Source organism: Dromiciops gliroides, chromosome 4, assembly GCF_019393635.1.
Source record: "Dromiciops gliroides isolate mDroGli1 chromosome 4, mDroGli1.pri, whole genome shotgun sequence".
NCBI classification, from domain to species: Eukaryota; Metazoa; Chordata; class Mammalia; order Microbiotheria; family Microbiotheriidae; genus Dromiciops; species Dromiciops gliroides.
In genome coordinates this window covers 101,436,681-101,448,369 of record NC_057864.1, presented here as the reverse complement: position 1 = coordinate 101,448,369, position 11,689 = coordinate 101,436,681, and positions in this window count along the sequence as shown.

Below are 11,689 nucleotides of genomic sequence, written 5' to 3'. Positions count from 1 at the left end.
TGTTCAAATTAATTTTATTTGGAATACAATGATATTATCCAAGCATCTTTCCATTTTGCAGAGCAGAGGAGAGAAACCAGGAGATGTTGTTCCTCTCAATCAGTGAGAAGGATGGGCTTATTTGCTATCAGTAAGCATTTTGATGGACAGGTCATAATGGAGAGTTTTAACAAAAGGAGAAGGACATGGCAAACTGCTCCAGTATTTTTGCCAAGAAAACCCCATGGACAGTATTAAAATGCTAAAAGATTTGATTTCAGAAGACAAGCCCCTGCGGTATCAAGGGCCTGCCATGCAATGATGCACAGGGTCAGGAAGAGTCAGACATGACTGAATGACTAAACAACAACAACAAAGCATTCTGCAATTGGAAACAACATTGAATGTAGATGCAGCATTGGTATCTGTGGGATATGAAAGGGTCTAGAAGAGGAAGAGTACAGGATGATGGGAACATCCTCTTTGGAGGATTTATAGGAAGACACAGACAAAGATGACACCAGAAGGGAAGGTGTGAATGAGATGGGATTTGTATCCAAAGGAGGAGAAACCCACATTAATGAGATCATGGATCCTTATTGGTTGTGATAGGTCATCTTCTAGTCTAGGTCACAAAATTTTTAGTTTTCCCCTTTACTTACATAAGTCAGTCTTTAAGGGAATTGTTTTAGGTCACCACATTTTCACTTGAAAGATTTAACAGTTTTATTTTTAAATTCTCATGAGTAATTTTGTTGGAACCATGGAAGTATGTTTAAAAATATAGTAACGTAATCACTTGAAGCAAACTCAATTTGAAACTAGCCATTATCTGTGTAGAGAGCTTGAAATGACCTCTAGGACCATCCTATGGGACACCTTGACAGTGCTCAATCTCGGTTCTGGTTGACCAATGTGGGGAGTCTGGGGGCTTGATTCCAGCCCCATATAATTCAAAACTAAAGGTCTTGCACTTAGGGATGACAGAGTCCCCTTATTCAACACAAAACCAGAAGAGTTGGTGATTCAGTAGTTGTATAAAAGGGCTAGAGATCTTCTCAGCGGTTGATTTGTTTCTATTTTTGGTGTTTTGTTTTATTTTGTTTTGGGTTTGTTTTGTTTTGTGTTTTGTGGTTTTTTTGCAGGGCAATGGGGATTAAATGACTTGCCCAGGGTCACACAGCTAGTGTCAAGTGTCTAAGTCCAGATTTGAACTCAGGTCTTTCCTGAATCCAAAGCCGCTGCTTTATCCACTGCGCCACCTAGCTGCCCCTGATTTATTTCTGATTTCAAATAGTGTCAAGCCTGCATTGAGCAGCTTCCTGAGAGGGGGAGTGGAGAAGCAGCAGCTGTATTCCCAGTCATCTCCATGTGTCCATCAGCACATGTCATCTGAAGTACATGTCCTACTGAGGCAAGGCTGGGTCTGGGTTTGAACTCCCTCTTTTGTGTTTCTTCTCTCCCGATATTAGGCAAATGAGTACCTATCCCAGGCTAGTTGGCTCCAGGTTCAGGGGTATCCTTGTGAGTTTGAGAGGTCCAGGATTCTCATTGATTTGTAACTGTGGTAGCAGAGAAGGAGTCTTTAGTAACTGCTTTAGCATTTTGGGAAAATAAGTCCATCAGTAAGAGGATTGGTGGAGCAGCTAGGTGGTGCAGTGGATGGAGTACCAGCCCTGGAGTCAGGAGGACCTGAATTCAAATCTGGCATCAGGCATTTGACACTTACTAGCTGTGTGACCCTGAGCAAGTTACTTAACTCCAATTGCCTCACTACTTAACCCCAATTGCCTCACCAAGAAAGAAAGAAAGAAAGAAAGAAAGAAAGAAAGAAAGAAAGAAAGAAAGAAAGGAAGGAAGGAAGGAAGGAAGGAAGGAAGGAAGGAAGGAAGGAAGGAAGGAAGGAAGGAAGGAAGGAAGGAAGGAAGGAAGGAAGGAAGGAAGGAAGGAAGGAAGGAAGGAAGGAAGGAAGGAAGGAAGGAAGGAAGAGGATTGGATCAAGTCTGGCCATTTTGCCAGCAAACAAGCACTAAGAATTACGGTACTGAATAGCATAGAGCCAAGGTAAGCTTTAAATGCTTAATTTTCAATCCTGAAAACTACTTTATGTTCTGATAGGCTTAAGTATCAGCCTCCCAAGAAATCATAACCGTAGTTTGTTACTGAATCCTGTTTTTCTAACTCATTCTTTTAAACCATGCTATAAGACTTTTTTCTTGAGTATCTCTTTTGTGTGCAGGAACAAATTCTTTGTCATATATCTGGTACATATTGTATCATCAGTAGCTTTCTACATGTCCCTTCTTTTTAGGAAAACCCAAACGTGAGCCATAATGTAGGCTATAAGTAAAATCATATCCGTGCCATCCAGTTAAGGGTTTAATGAAGCAATGTGTGTAATAAAGGGGAGTCTAATCTTTTACATTGGAATTTAGGAGATTGGAAGCAGGCTCCTTTAGTACTGCACCTAATCCAATCACATACCTGCCCCCTACACACATACACACACACACACACACACATTTTCATTTCTTCTATATTTGTGCTTTGGTTCTTATAGCTTCAAGATGTTTGTTACAATATCAAAGTCCTGATTATTAACATGTCTTAGAATCACAGAATTTGAGAGTTAAAAGGGACCTTAGTTACCATCCCGTCCAGTCTATTCCTCCTCCCAAACATTCATGTCTACAACATTTCTGACAAGTGGTCATTGAGCCTTTGCTTGAAGATCTCTGGTGAATTCCAGAACCTCCTGAGACAACCAATTCCACTTCTGTATAGTTCCAGTCCTTAGGATTTTTTCCAAACCCTCTGGAGCCAGAGAGAAAACCTAACATTTCTCCTTTATAAACATCCTTCCATATCTCCCATCCCCAAATCTTTTCTTCTCCAGGTTAAACATTCGTAGTTCCTTCATACACCATAATGTGTAAGTCTTTCACTGTTCTTGGTGCAATCCTCGGCACATGCTCTGAACCTACCATCTCTCTTCAAACTTCCCAACTTTACTCAATCATAGATGTCACCAGACTTTGGTGGAGATCTATTTCTGCCAACAGACAGGAATTCCCCCAATAGGCTTGTACTGAAACCTTGAAAGACTTATCCCCTTTCATTTTCTAAGGGAGGGAGAAGAAGAGTAGATGTCTTGTGAGAGGTGATGTTTTCAGAAACTGCAAATAAAAAAAGAACAAGGATTTGAGGAAGTGATGGGGTAAGCTATTTGTTGCCACCAGCGCAGCCACTACCAAGAGTGAATACAGAGACACCAAGGCATCAAGGGAAACCTACATCGGACATGAGAGAGGAAGCTGGGGCCCTGACAAAAAGCCTCACCAGAGACTGAGACTAACAGAAGCTGCAGAGAGCAGTTTCCATGGAAACAGAAGCAGAGTTGCAGCGATGGGGACAATATCAGATCTGAGGGCCAAGAGGAGCATCTGGGTACACGCTGGTCTTACTGAGCTTACTAAGAGGGGCAGATCCCAGGATAAATTCTTCTGCCTTTCTATCCCAGAAGAGAATTTGGTGCAAAGTTTATCTCTGTTTCTTTTAAGGTTCATTTTTACATTTCTGCTCTGTAGGCTCTTTAAAAGTCAGTGATAAGATGAAACTCTGCTTAACCATTGAATTACTGGACTGTGTGTGTTTCATTTGTTCAAGGGTACTTAAAGGGAAGTTATGATTGGAAAGCAAAAGGGGGGAGAGGAAAAGAGAGAGGGAGAAGGAAGGAAGAAAGAAAGAAAGAAAGAAAGAAAGAAAGAAAGAAAGAAAGAAAGAAAGAAAGAAAGAAAGAAAGAAAGAAAGAAAGGAAGGAAGGAAGGAAGAAAGAAAGAAAGAAGGAAGGAAGGAAGAAGGAAGGATGAGGAAGGAAGGGAGGAAGGAAGGAAGAAAGGAAGGAAGGAAGGAAGGAAGGAAGGAAGGAAGGAAGGAAGGAAGGAAGGAAGGAAGGAAGGAAGGAAGGAAGGAAGAAGGAAGGAAGGAAGGAAGGAAGGGAGGGAGGAAGAAAGGAAGGAGAAGGAAGGAAGGAAGGAAGGAAGGAAGGAAGGAAGGAAGGAAGGAAGGAAGGAAGGAAGGAAGGAAGGAAGGAAGGAAGGAAAGGAAAGGAAAGGAAAGGAAAGGAAAGGAAAAGAAGGGAGAGGGGGATTTTCTTATAATTACTATGACATTCCCAGCATGGGGACACAGAGCTAGAAAGAAGAGATTTGTTGATTCATATTCTATACCTTTCCCAGAGCTAAGAAGAAATGTGAATTCAGAACAATATTTGAAGGCTATATCTGGTATGTGAATTGATGCCTCTGATATTTTCATCTTTGCCATTGTTCCCTCCTGCACAGGCTGAGGGCATTGACTAAAGAAAAAGGCATGGCCCTAAGTGAGGAGCCAGTAACAAAGCATATCACCCACATGAGAGTAGAGGACCATCCAAAGAGGAATATTGAGTATGGCTCATGAGGCAGCTAGGTGATGCAATGGATGGAGCACTGGGCTGAGAATTAAGACTCCTTTTTCTGGCCTCAGATACTTCCTAGCTGTGTGATCCTGGACAAGTCACTTTACCTTGTTTGCCTCAGTTCTTCGTCTGTAAAACAATCTGGAGAAGGAAATGGCAAACCACTCTACTATCTCTGCCAAGAAGATTTCAAATGGAGTTACAAGAAATCAGATATGACTGAAAGGACTCAACAGCAAAAAGTATGGCTCACTGACTTGTCGCCCTCTACCCCCACACTATTAGAATCATACCACTATATACTGCTAGATCTATAATGGATATTGGGTCAAATTATTAATAAGAAGATGAAAACATTTAAAATTAAAATGCCCATAGAGAATTTTACACCAGCATTCTTACAGTCAATTGCTTATACATGATATTTTAGTGGGCAGATTCAATGGTTGATTCTACATCAAAAACAAACCAACTTTTCTATCACGTTCCATTTCAACCAGTCTCTCCTGGGTTCCCAAATTACCATCAGTTAGCAAAGCAAACCTATACAAGCATTATCCCTACTATGTTCCAACACTGTGCTAAATGAAAAAAAGAAAAATATTTCCTGTTCTTAATGAGCTCACAGTCTAATGGGTAGAAAGCAAGCAAATAATTTCATACAAACAAGATATATACAAGATAAATTGGAGATAATCTAAAGGGGGAAGGCACTAGCATCAAGAGATGTTGGGAAAGATGTTTTTTGCAGAAAGTGGGATTTTAGCTGAAACCTAAAGGAGTCCAGGAATGCCAGAAGATGAATGAAGATAAGAAGCCATGGAAGACGCTCAATGAAAATTCAGAGTCAGGAGCTGGAGCCTTATTTTCCATTGAATCAGAGCACAGAGGGGAGAAAGGTATAGGAGGCTTTTAAAGACAGGATTTAATATTTGATCTTGGAAGTAAAGGGAGTCATTCGAGTTTATTGAACAGTGGGGTGTGTGTGTGTGACTGTCAGACCTGTGCTTTAGGAGGGTCAATTTGATAGCTGAGTGTTGGTCAATCAGTTCCTCTATAGAATTTCACTTGGTGATTTCATCAGTTCCCACAGATTCAATTATCATCTAGATGTTGATGGTTCTCAACTCGATTTGTCCAGTCTAACCTCTCTGGTGATCTCCAGTCTCCCATTTCCAACTGCCTTATAGACATCTCCAACTCAATATCCTATATACACCTTAAACTCAACATGTGCTGTCAACATGACCTGTTAATTTCACCTTCGCAATATCTCTTGTATATACCCCCCCTTCTCTCCTCTGACACTGCTTACCACTCTGGTGTAGACAATCATCACCTTATGCCTAGACTATTGCAACGGCATGCTGACAGGGCTGCCTTACTCAAGACTCTCCCCAACTCCAATCCATCCTTCATTCAGTCACAGAAGTGATTTTACTAAAATTTGGGTCTGCCCATGTCACCACCCTATTCAATACATTTCTTTTTTTGTTTGTTTTTGTTTTTGCAGGGCAATGATTGTTAAGTGACTTGCCCAGGGTCACACAGCTAGTTAAGTGTCAAGTGTCTGAGGCTGGATTTGAACTCAGGTCCTCCTGAATCCAAGGCCGGTGCTTTATCCACTGCGCCACCTAGCTTCCCTAAGGTCCACTGGATTTAATTTTTTTTTTTTTTTGGTGAGGCAATTGGGTTTAAGTGACTTGCCCAGGGTCACACAGCTAGTTAAATATCAAGTATCTGAGGCTGGATTTGAACTCAGCTCCTCCTGAATCCAGGGCCGGTGCTTTATCCACTGCACCACCTAGCTGCCCCCTATTCAATACATTTCAGTGGCTCCTTATAACCTCCAGAATCAAATACAAAACCCTCTGTTTAGTGTTCAAAGCCATTCATAATCTAGCCTTCCCTCCAAATACCTAAGTCTTTTCACAGTTTACACCTCCACCCCAAAAGCATAATGTGTCATTCAGTGACACTGGCCTCCACTATGTTCCTTAAACAAGACACTCCATCTCTTAGCTCAAGGCATCTTCAGTGGCTGTTCACAATACCTGGAATGAGTGCTCTCCTTCCTCCTCTCACTCAGCTTTCTGCTTTCCTGGTTTCTTTCAGGTCTCAACCAGAATCCCACCTTCTGCAGGAAGCTTTTCCCCAATCCTTCTTAATTCTAGTGCCTTCCCTTTGTTGATTATTTTCTGTTTATCTTGTACATTGCTTGTTTGTACATATTTGTTATCTTGTTGTCTCCCCCATTAGATTGTTAGTATCATGAAGGCAGGAACTGTCTTTTGCCTTTCTTTGTATCGCCAGAATTTAGCACAGTGCCTGTTACACCGTGGAAGCTTAACAAATGCTTATAGACTGCCTAATTGCCTCACAGGAGGATGACCTAGATGATAGAGGAGGATGAACTAATAATTTAATGCTACTATAAACAATTAACCTTTAAGTAAATTAGTATATTACAATGAACACAGTAACACTGAAGTGAATTAGTGTTTTAGTAAGCAATAATGGCATCTACCTACATTTGAAGAATAGCAATACCCTATACATAAGATATTATTCAATGACAAAATATACATTTGCTTCCTTACTTGATTAGATCATTTAATAAGATGGACCCCTTGTAATAGCTCTACAACAACCCCTAGCCACCCACCAAAGTCTAGGCAGAACTATAGGGTGGGAAGATCTGGGCTTTCCCCCAGGACACCAGCATTTATAGGATCCTGACATAATTGTCTTCTTTAGTAGTGCAGAAACAACTGAGCTTAGAGCAAGAACAATTAGTTAAAATAGAAAGCTAACCACGGATGTATTTCCTGTCCATCTCCCCATTTGGTGACTGTACCCCAGGTGATCTCATTGGCTCCACCCCACCCTATAACCCAATTTTCAAGCACAGTCTTATGTGCACACACTAGTGTAGTAATGGAAGACAGTAGAGTATCTTGGAAAGATGATGTTGGCACCCCAGGGTTCAAGCTAGAAGGGACCTTGCAGGGAATCTAGTCCAATTTCCTTATTTTTCAGATGAGCAGCCTGAGGATGGGAAGCCAGAACACCTCCTATTGCCTTTCCATTTCCCAAGGATTCATGGCTACTAAATAAGGGCAGCAAGACTGAAATAGAACTCTTGATTCCAAGTCCCATCATCTTTCTACTGCCCTGTAGGGCAGTACCTCTCATTACTAGCAGGAATTTTTTTTTAAAGATATTTTAAAAACCATTTTAATGCAAGGTTCCAACAAAGATCTGTTTAAACTGCAGGGGGGTCGGGGGTGGCTAGGTGGCGCAGTGGATAAAGCACCGGCCCTGGATTCAGGAGTACCTGAGTTCAAATTCCGCCTCGGACCCTTGACACTTACTAGCTGTGTGACCCTGGGCAAGTCACTTAACCCCCATTGCCCCGCAAAAAAAACAAAACAAACAAAAAAAGAACCTGCAGGGGGGTCTATCAAGTTTGAAAGCCACTGAAATGTATCTCAAAAGTCCCCTTCCCCTGTCTCTGAGTTCATAAAGACTGGTGTTATTACAAATGAGTTGCCATTGCAAATAGAAACGATTGAGAAAGATTATTTTTTATTATACAGTTTAGTAAAAGAAGATTTAAAAAGCAGAGGTGGGGTAGGAAGTGGTGAAGAATCTCTTTGACCTTCTCAGCAATGGACAGAACTGTTTCCAACTCATTTCAGATCAAAGGGTTTCTGTCATTGCCTTAAAGATGCCCAAGGAAGGGAACTTCTTCAGTCCTCCATGTTACACAGTCTAATGTCCAAAACCTCCAGAGAAAGATCTTCCCATCATTTAAACCCATTCCTTCCTGACAAGGAAACCTGGATGTTCAGCTTTGTTTAAGTCTTCTTTTTGTTTGGTCCCAATTTGGGGAAATTGGAGGGGGTAGGGAGAGACATATAACAAAATCACAAACTGTTAATGTCAAAAATCCACTTGGATCAGTCAACAAGCACTTAATAAGTGCCTATTTGTTATGTAAACATTTATTAAATGCCTACTGTATACCAGTTTGGAAGATCATGGAATCCCTAAACTTAGGAGATTCCTGTAGCTCATCCTATATTTTGGGAAAAAGGTAGATGTACGTGAAGTTTGGTCAACACTAGCATGGATTGTGAGGGAAGAGATGCTTTTATTCAATGATCTTTTCTTTTCTTTTTTTCCTCAGGGGACAGATTGAATTTTAAACACTTGAACACTGTCTCAGGCTTTTTCCAAAGCCCTGGATTTAACTTGGCAAACAAGGCAATATTGGTAGCTTAGGGCTTTTTTCTGGCAACTGAGATTTGAAGGATGAGGGTATAACATAGATAAAGAAAGAAAGAACTCCTACCTCCTTCTGGTTAAGGAGGAGCAGAATGTCTGCAGGCAAGTGGGTGACCTAGGAAGCCCCTGCACAGGTAGGGAAAAAGCATTCTGGCAAACATAAATTACCCTTCACAATTGTCACTCTTCTCAGCTTTTGAACCTTATTAAATATTACTCATTATTTATTAGATCTGCTCTGAAGTCCAGCCAAAGTGGCCTCTTCACTGTATGTCACTTAGACTCCTCCAATTCCCCTCTCTTTGCCTCTGCACTGGCTGGCTATCTTCCATGCCTAGAACGCACTCCCATCTCGCCTCTCCTTCTTGGAATGCCTAGTTTACTCCAAAGCTCAGCTAAAGTGGTACCTTCTACATGATCCACCTCCACCAGATACAGCGCCTCCCCCAACCCAAATTACCTCGCATCCATTTGGTATTTACCTATATATGGACAAAGATGATCAGATCATAGCATTAGAGCTAGAAGAGATTTTAGAGATCATGAACTCATTCCTCTCATATTACATATAAAGGACTGAGTCCCATAGGATTTAGAACTAGAAGGGACTAATAGAATGTAAGCTCCTTGAGGACAGGTATTGTTTTATTTTTATTTTTTTTATTACCAGCTAAGCATAGTGTTAAAGCAAAAGCATCCAGGTGACTCAGTGGATAGGGAGTTGGACCTGAAGTAAGAAACACCTGAGTTCAAACCTGGACTCAGACACTTGCTAGCTATGTGACCTTGGGCAAGTCACATAACCTCATCCACTGGAGAAAGAAATGGCAAATCAGTCCAGTATCTTTACTAAGAAAACCCCATGGACTATATTGGCACATTATGGTGCACAGGGCCACAAAGAGTTGGACAAAATTGAATGACCAAGCAACAATAACAAACATAGTGTTGGCATGTTCATAATAGGTGCTTAATAAATGCATATTGAACTGATCTCTAATCCCTTAATTTTAGAGAGGAATTAATCTGTTTCTGTCTCTTTGTCTCTGTCCGTCTCTATGTGTGTCTCTGTCTGTGTGTGTCTCTCTCTTCTGTCCCCCAATCAAATTAAATGAGCATTTATTAAGTACTTACAATGTGCCAGGCACTGTGTTAAGTGCTGGGGATATAAAGACAAGCAAAAAGGTAGATCCTGCCTTCAAGAAGCTTATATTATGGTGGGGGTAAGGTGGGAGTGGAGGGTAAGGTGGCTAAGTCCTTAGCATTCGAAGCACAGTTTCCAGGAGAATGAAGCACTGAATAAATATAAAATGAATCAATGCAAACTTATACAAAGTAGTTAAATATAAGGTAGTTTGGAAGAGAGGGCACTACCAGTTGAGGATCAAGAAAGGTTTCATGTAGAAGACTGCTTGAACTACATCATGAAGAAAGAGAAGGGTTCTCAAAGGCAAAGATAAAGAAGAACGACCTTCCTGGTGTGGGCAATAGCCAGTGCAAAGGTATAGAGATGAGAGATGGAGTACCATGAATGAGCAACAGGGAGAAGGCCAGTGACTACATCACAGAATGTGGGAGGAGGAGTAATATTCAAGGAGAGTGGAAAGACAGGCTGGAGCCAGGTTCTTTAAAAGCCAAATAGAATCAGAGTGTTGATCCTAGAGGCAGTTAGAAGCCATTGGTGCTGGTAGAGTATGGAAATCACATGGTGTGATTGTGGTGGTGACATGTGGTGTTGTTCTGTCATTTCAGTTGTGACTGACTCCGCTACCCCATTGGGGTTTTCATGGCAAAGATATTGGAGTGGTTTGCCATTTCCTTCTCCAGCTCATTTTACAGATGAGGAAACTGAGACAAACAGGGTTAAGTGACTTGCCCAGGGCCACCCAGCTAGTAAATATCTGAGGCCGGATTTGAACTCTGGAAGGTGAGTCTTCTTTATTTCAAGCCCAGAGCTTTGTGTACTGGGACACTGAGCTGCCCATGTTCTTAAGGAAAATTCCTTTGGTAGTAGAAGGTAGAATGGTGTGGAATGGGGAGAGATGACTGGTGCAGAGCCCAATTAAGAGGTTGCTGCAATAATCTAGACGAGACAACGAAGGCCTGAACTAAGGTAATAGCTGTGTGAATAGCGAGAAGGGTCAAATGTGAGAGAAGCTGTGAAGGTAGAGACAAGATGTGGCCATTGATTAGAAATGTTGATTAAGAAAGAGTGAAGAGGGGGCAGCTGGATGGCACAGTGGATAAAGCACCGGCCCTGGATGCAGGAGGACCTGAGTTCAAATCCGACCTCAGACCCTTGACACTTTCTAGCCGTGTGACCCTGGGCAAGTCACTTAACCCTCATTGCCCCACCAAAAAAATTTTTTTTTTAATTAAAAAAAAAAAGAAAGAAAGTGAAGAGTCCGGAATAATGCTGAAGTTATGAACTGAGGAGACCTAAAGAGTGACAGTGATTTTAAGAGAAACGGGGAAGTCTGGAAGAGGGGAGGATTGGGGTGGGGGTGGGGGTGGAGATGGAAGGAGGGGGCAGGGTGATCTCAGTTTGCATGTGTTGAGTTTCAGATGTCTCCAGGCCATCCAGTGTGAAACATCCAATGGGCAACTGATTGTCTGGGGCTAATGCTCAGAGAGTACGCACACGTGTTCTGCCGTCGGCCCTTGGGAATATCCAGGTCAATTTTTATTTCTTCTCAGGCAAGCCTCCTGGGAGATTACAGTGTCTCATGTGTACTCTGGCTCAAAACTGAATTTCTATTCATGTGGTTCAGGTTCAAACTTGGAGAGTTTCCAATAATTGTTTGTTTGATTATGGCTCAGCCTGTACCCAGGGCTTAGACCCTAGGAACATCTACGTTTGGTTTATTTCTAGCCTTCTGCCAGAGCTCTTCGGTTCCCCTGCAAGTTATTGGGCTAACAATAAACACTTAAATATAGAACAGTTTTATCAAAAAGCATCTG